Here is a 6195-nt window from a genome sequence, read left to right as displayed (position 1 = left end):
TCGGCTTTACTAAATGATGTTTTTTGGGTCATTCTACCTATCTATCCCTTCGAGATCTGTTTATGTGCAATGTACACTGACAGAATAAATATATAGCTTTTCGGACTCAATTGTTGCATTTTGTCCGCCTTCTCTTGATGGCACCAGTTACCATGTTGAAAAAATACCACCTATCCACAACAAACACACTATTCATAATAGCAAAAGCAAGGAGGAACTCAAAGTCCAATGTCTCATTTTCATTCATTTATTCGAGTCATCTCGATGTTCTCTTTCGGCTGCCAGGAAGGGGGCCATTCCTCTCCACTGAAAACAAACAAAATAATATCAATAATAATAATAACAACAGATAATATCAATGTGGTATCATCTGTGTGTTGTGCCAAATTCAGTACTGTCCTGCTTGTTTTGTAACTTAACAGGCTAATTCCCGCTCTTGTTGGCACCACCACAGACTTGGTGGAACATCTTTGTACAGCCCTGAGTCTGAGTGTGATGTTTAAGTTGAGTGCTGCATTCCTTCCTCCTACTCTGACAAGTCCAGGTGATAACGGTTTCAAAAAAATACAGGGGTACATACCATACTGGGCAGGGCTGCCAGTCCACAAAAATCTCTGCTTTGCCCTATTGAGGGGAGAGAGAAAAATAAAGAATGAGTTACCAATTGAGTAAGGAACATTGGTGCAATGTTGGTGTATGATTAATTATTTCCAGAATTGATACAAAACATGCTATGTCTATGCTTAAAAAGCCTAATAGTTCGCATTAACAATGCTACGTAGTGTCACAGCGAGGATAATATAATTTAAAGGTCTTGCATCTTATCTTATGTCTTTCTAACCTTTCTCACTCTGGTAGTGCTCACACTCCTGATAGGGAAAACCTCCAGCCCACTGTGATAGGAGCACTCTGAAAATAGCAAAAGCATACATTAGTAAAGCGTGGAGTTGTGATGACTAAATGGAGAGGTGAAATTACAAATGTTCAACAGCTTTCACATATAGTCTGTTTGAACACTGGATGGCATTCAACATCACCATGGTATGTTTTGAGAGATGAGAACACCTCAATCATACCAGACTATGCAACAAACAACCACACACTGGTCTGCTTATACTCCTGTGTGGTCTCTGGCCACTTCGAAGTGAAGTGCTGAAGCGTTTAGTGATTAATTAAGAAAGATTTCATTGAAAAATGAAGCGGTAGCTCGGCCAATGGGTGAAAGAGATGCCAAATGGTTTTGTTAACAGAATGTGGTATCCTAGAATTTAAAGCCCCTGGCAACCCAGATCCACAATGTCCTTCTAATTACGTAATTGAGGGTCCTATGTACATAAAAATAAGCATCTCGAAGTATTAGAAATTCGTTTAAATCCGAATCCGTAATATTGTCATTTTTGATTTTGTAATGTTTGTTTCAGTAGGGTTGAAATGGGCGGGGTTATGGTCACAGTTTATGGCGTCATAAATCCTACCAATCATGAACAAATTCACGACAGTTGTCCCACCCCCAACACTGTCTGGCTTGTTGCTTGAAAAACAGTGATGAGTCTGAGTCTTTCTAACCTTTTCTATCTATCTCCCGCTCCCCGTCATGCCTCTCTGTGCTGTCCCCGGGTGCACATCTATCGGTGACAACGTGTCATTCTTTTATTCCCCAACTGGTGGAGAAACAGTGGACCACGTGTCTGGTGAGCCGCGGTGGTGTTGTCAGGAACAGCAGCCGCATATGCAGCGCACATTTCCCTCAAGACCACTTCCAACACTTCAGCCAAAAACACATGGGGTTTGCCAAATGGCTGCGTTTCAACAACACATTTAGGCTAAGCGTTTTGACAACACATTTAGGCTACACGTTTTGACAACACATTTAGGCTACGCGTTTTGACAACACATCTAGGCTACAAGATTGGCAAAGCCGTTGTTCCTCAGCGTTGCACTGTGCCTGGTGGTGGATCCACTTTTGTCTTTTTGAAAGGCAGTTTTTCGGTTTGGCGGATTATACAAACTTAGTGGCGGGTTCGTTACCCTCTTGGTATAGGCTAGTTTATATACACTTAAACTTTTAGACAATGTGATGTTGCTTTCTAGCAGATGGAAGCGAAGGGAGGCACCTCACGCAATACAGAATCAATGGAACGATAATACTGTTTTACCCTACGGTGGGAGCAGGACTTCAATGCGCTCTGTCTCTATAGGGCTGGCCAACATGAAAAGTAGCTGCTGCCATTGTTGTACGTAACCATTGGAACAGGGAGCTGTCAATCAAAATGTAATCGGCCACGCCCACGCCCACCTAGTCTTGAGAAATTGTCTGAACAGCAAAATGAGACGTTTTTGAACTGGGTTTTCTAATAGTTCTGAATGTTTATTTTTACTCAGATTATTGTGGATGCTTATTAAGACAACCAACCCTATTGAACGACAATGGACCCTTTCCCCAGCAGCCATTTTGACGTGTGATAGTAGGGTAGGTGTAACTGATTAACAATCACCCCTTTCTAATGTTTTTTCCTGAAACGACATACCCATAATACCTCATACTTTTAGGCTACAGTCATGATGTTGGGCTCATTTGAAAGGTGACACTCAAGTCTTAGGATTCAGAATGATTGTATGAATTACCCTAAATAGAACAGGGCCATTCGTGTTTACCTTGGTATGACATGTTTAAATGGATACTAGGAAAAGGGTCTATAGGAATCAGCAGAATCAACTCACGTTGATTGCAACTAGGCAAACAGACTATACAGTAGGTGAGAGGTCAACGAAACACGTAAGAGTTATGATCAAAGGCTGAAAAATCTGGTAATACCTTGAGCGATGATTATGCAGTAGACATAGTGAAAACCTAACATTTGTTGGCTTTTTAGCCTCCCTTGGCCTACAGACAACTGTGGGTGAGATTTTGTATTTACAGGAGATGCTTCAATATTTTTAAAATGGCACAAGCATTCAAATTTAAATCAGATTTGCAATTATCAGATGGCAACCTCTTCACTCTGAAACTACAGGCTCTATAAGGCATACGGACACAGATTTCCAAGACTTTATTTCTCACTTCGGTGTCCCAGGAAACTCATAATTCTTCTATGGTACACTGAGATCAGTTCTTATGTCACTCCAGGTGCCCTGGGGATTGGCCTTGACTAGAGAATGTATACATTTTCTCAGATTTCTCAGAGAAATATCTACTCACAGTCTTAACATTCTGTACATACCTGTCCTCTTCTCCCCCCTCCTTGAGGCTGAGGAGCATCTGGTGGAGATAGCTGTGGGTTTGAGAAAGATAAAGTGCTCTTAATATTTCATTTATCATATTAAACTGGTCATCACAGCTGGACGGTTCCTGTGAAGTTTAGCTGTGTACCCCATTAAACCAGCATACTCTTGGAAACTCACATGCTTCACTCCTAATCAGCCTGGCCTCAGCCTGGCCTCTCTAGATTCCAGATAAAATGAAGGCAAAGTGAGACAAATAATTACTGTAGTGATCAGTGAGGTCTCCCAGTGAGTTTGTGACGACTGAATAAAAAAAAGAGATGATGAGGTTGTAAACAAAAACATCCTGTAGGTATTCATAGGCATTATAGAAATGTCAACACTCTCTGGTACCTTCTTCTCCCGATTCAACAGGTTTTAGTGTATCCGTTGGTGTGGCGTGGACCATGGGATCCTCAAGTGCCTCCGTGGGTGTGGCGTGGACCATGGGATCCTCAAGTGCCTCCGTGGGTGTGGCGTGGACCATGGGATCCTCAAGTGCCTCCATGGGTGTGGCGTGGACCATGGGTTCCTCTGGGTCTACAGCTGTCAGATTCAGGGTCACAAGTTCTGATGTCTGTGAAAATCAGAATGAGTTTTATTGTTGCCACGTAGGCTTTCACCTAAGAGGAATTTACTTGGTCAATTAGTGCATTCAGAAAACAATACATTGACATGTCATAACAGTGCAAATTACAGCGATACAGTGCAAATGTATGTACAGTGATGTTTGGAATTTTATATATATGATAAATAGCGCTTATATAGCACTTTTATCCAAACCCAACCCTCCAATCATTGGACAACCTGCTCTACCTCCTGAGCCACAGCCACCCCCAAGGCTATATGTACAATGCAAACAGAGAATATCCAAACAGACCTCCTCAATTAAGCTATGTTCATCACTGCAACCAGGGACCCAGCCTGTGCAAAAAGAAGGTGAACAAGTATTCGTATTAGTCACAGAAAAATGATACATTATTTTTGAATTATGACTTCAAAATAAATTGATCTTACCTTCACAGACCATGTCATACATCCCCTCAAATTTTTTGACCATTGCTTGAGCATTAATTGTGAGCCTGGAACGGGGAAGTAGGATATCACAGTCAAAAAGCTTCTTTTTGCTTGGCTTGCCGAGGAGAAGAGTGGGTCTGTACCCCACAGCCTGGAGTTTCTCAAGCTGGAATGACATTAAGGATCCAGTATGACGGTTAATATAGTCAATACAATATGCAATAGCACACTCGAAGCCATTCTATAATAAGATGAATATCAGAATGGCTGTGCCGCGATCATAGGCACAATAGTCAAAACAAAACAAAAATGTAGCTGGACAGAGGGAAATGTAAATTGTATGATTGAATTAATTGAATACCAGAAGGCCTTTTAGGCTACTTCTACTGTCAAGGTTGCAGGACATGTAGTAGCAGAACTACATCTAAAATATGATCATCCAAAATAATCACTGACTATCAGCCCTTCTTTCAATAATATTTGTCTCTCTCATTGACAGCCACAACGCTGAGGCTGTGTATGTTTAGGTTGCAAGTCATTTATACTGCAATAGCTCATACAAAGGTTCTAAAGGGCTGTGCAGATTTGGAAAATTATGAGAATGATGCAGTGTCCATCCTTTGTCAGATTAAGTTCAACTCAATGAAATATTTATCCAAATAACCTACATACCAACAACATGGCTTCATCCTTTAAGGATGCGGTATTGTGATTTTTCTGTAGGCGACTTAGCCAGTCCTCCCGCTTGGCATCAAAATTCTGTAGCTTTTTCTGCAGCCGCTGCTTTTTAGGCTGGTCCCTCTTGCAGTGGCAACACACTTTTGCTGCACAAAACAAGACACCCTTGCAGAAAGTGCAAGTCTTTTTGTTGGAACCTTTTTTTGTGGGAACACTCATTTTTGACAGACCAACAAAGAGTGAGAGAACGAGAGAGGGAGGCAGACAGACAAACAGACAGATGGATAGACAGACACAGACAGACAGACAGGGTAGAGACGAACAGATGGACAGATGTTGGAAATACAAGAGTGTGAGAGAGGGACGGATAGACAAAAGAGTGAGAGAGAGACGGATGGATGGATGGGTGGGCGGGTGGACGGACAGACAGAATGACAGACAGAGGTTGGCTATTAAAAGAGCCTTTGGGTTTAATAATATTGAGTGATCCAAGGGTGGGGCAAAAACAATGACTGGAGCTGCAATGACAAGGAAAAGAGGGCTGAATACTATATTCCCACATACAGTAATACTCATCCAATGTTGTCTTTTTTTGGAGGTTAGAGAAACCCTCATCTTCTCCGACCGGTTGAGCTACAGTATAGCGGTGATCCGAGTTGGCTAATGCAGCTTTGAGCTAGCAACTCGTGGCGAAACATGGGCTCATGTCATGCTATTGCTATGTACAAGCTATAAGGACTGTTAGTCAACTAGGTTAGCAAGTCAGTTACACGAAATTGTTGTGTTAGCCAGAAAAAGTCATTTGTGAGGCTCTCCATTCTCCAAAAAATAGCAACCCCCTTCCCCACTTTGCAACGTATTAGCTCTGCGGACTATGCTAGCTAGCTAACATGCTTGCTAGCATGCTAGCTAGCTGACATTATTAGCGATCTAATTCCACTCTCATTAACTATTTGGACCAAACGTTTAGGCCATACTTTGACAAACAAATGAGTAACATGGCAGAAACGTGTGTATTGTAGCCAAAACGCCCTCAAACAGAACTGCACATGCTACTATATGCGTAAGATAAAGCCTGATGGATATGTCCTCAACTTACCAGAGAAAAAGTCAACGTCGCAATGAGCGTAGCGCCGTTGTGCGCGTGGGACATTGTGGTTGGCGCGCGAAAGTGTAGTTCCAATAACAACGTGTCCTTCCTTCGTTGTTCCCTTGGTCGCTCGATCCCTTCCTAAAGAT

The 6195-nt window shown here is 42.1% G+C and overlaps 1 long non-coding RNA gene across 1 annotated transcript; it reads right to left on the bottom strand.

The window, feature by feature from the left end:
* Positions 1-231: 231 nt before the first annotated feature.
* On the bottom strand, positions 232-901 carry LOC130117488 (uncharacterized). Its single transcript, XR_008810682.1, has 3 exons — positions 842-901; positions 581-624; positions 232-306 (listed from the first exon to the last, which is right to left on the bottom strand). It is a non-coding gene; the product is annotated as an uncharacterized LOC130117488 (long non-coding RNA).
* Between the last annotated feature and the right edge of the window lie 5294 nt (positions 902-6195).

This window comes from Lampris incognitus, chromosome 9 (genome assembly GCF_029633865.1).
Source record: "Lampris incognitus isolate fLamInc1 chromosome 9, fLamInc1.hap2, whole genome shotgun sequence".
NCBI lineage: Eukaryota > Metazoa > Chordata > Actinopteri > Lampriformes > Lampridae > Lampris > Lampris incognitus.
The sequence above is the reverse complement of the archived record's forward strand: the minus strand, read 5'-3'. Positions and strand labels throughout refer to the sequence as shown.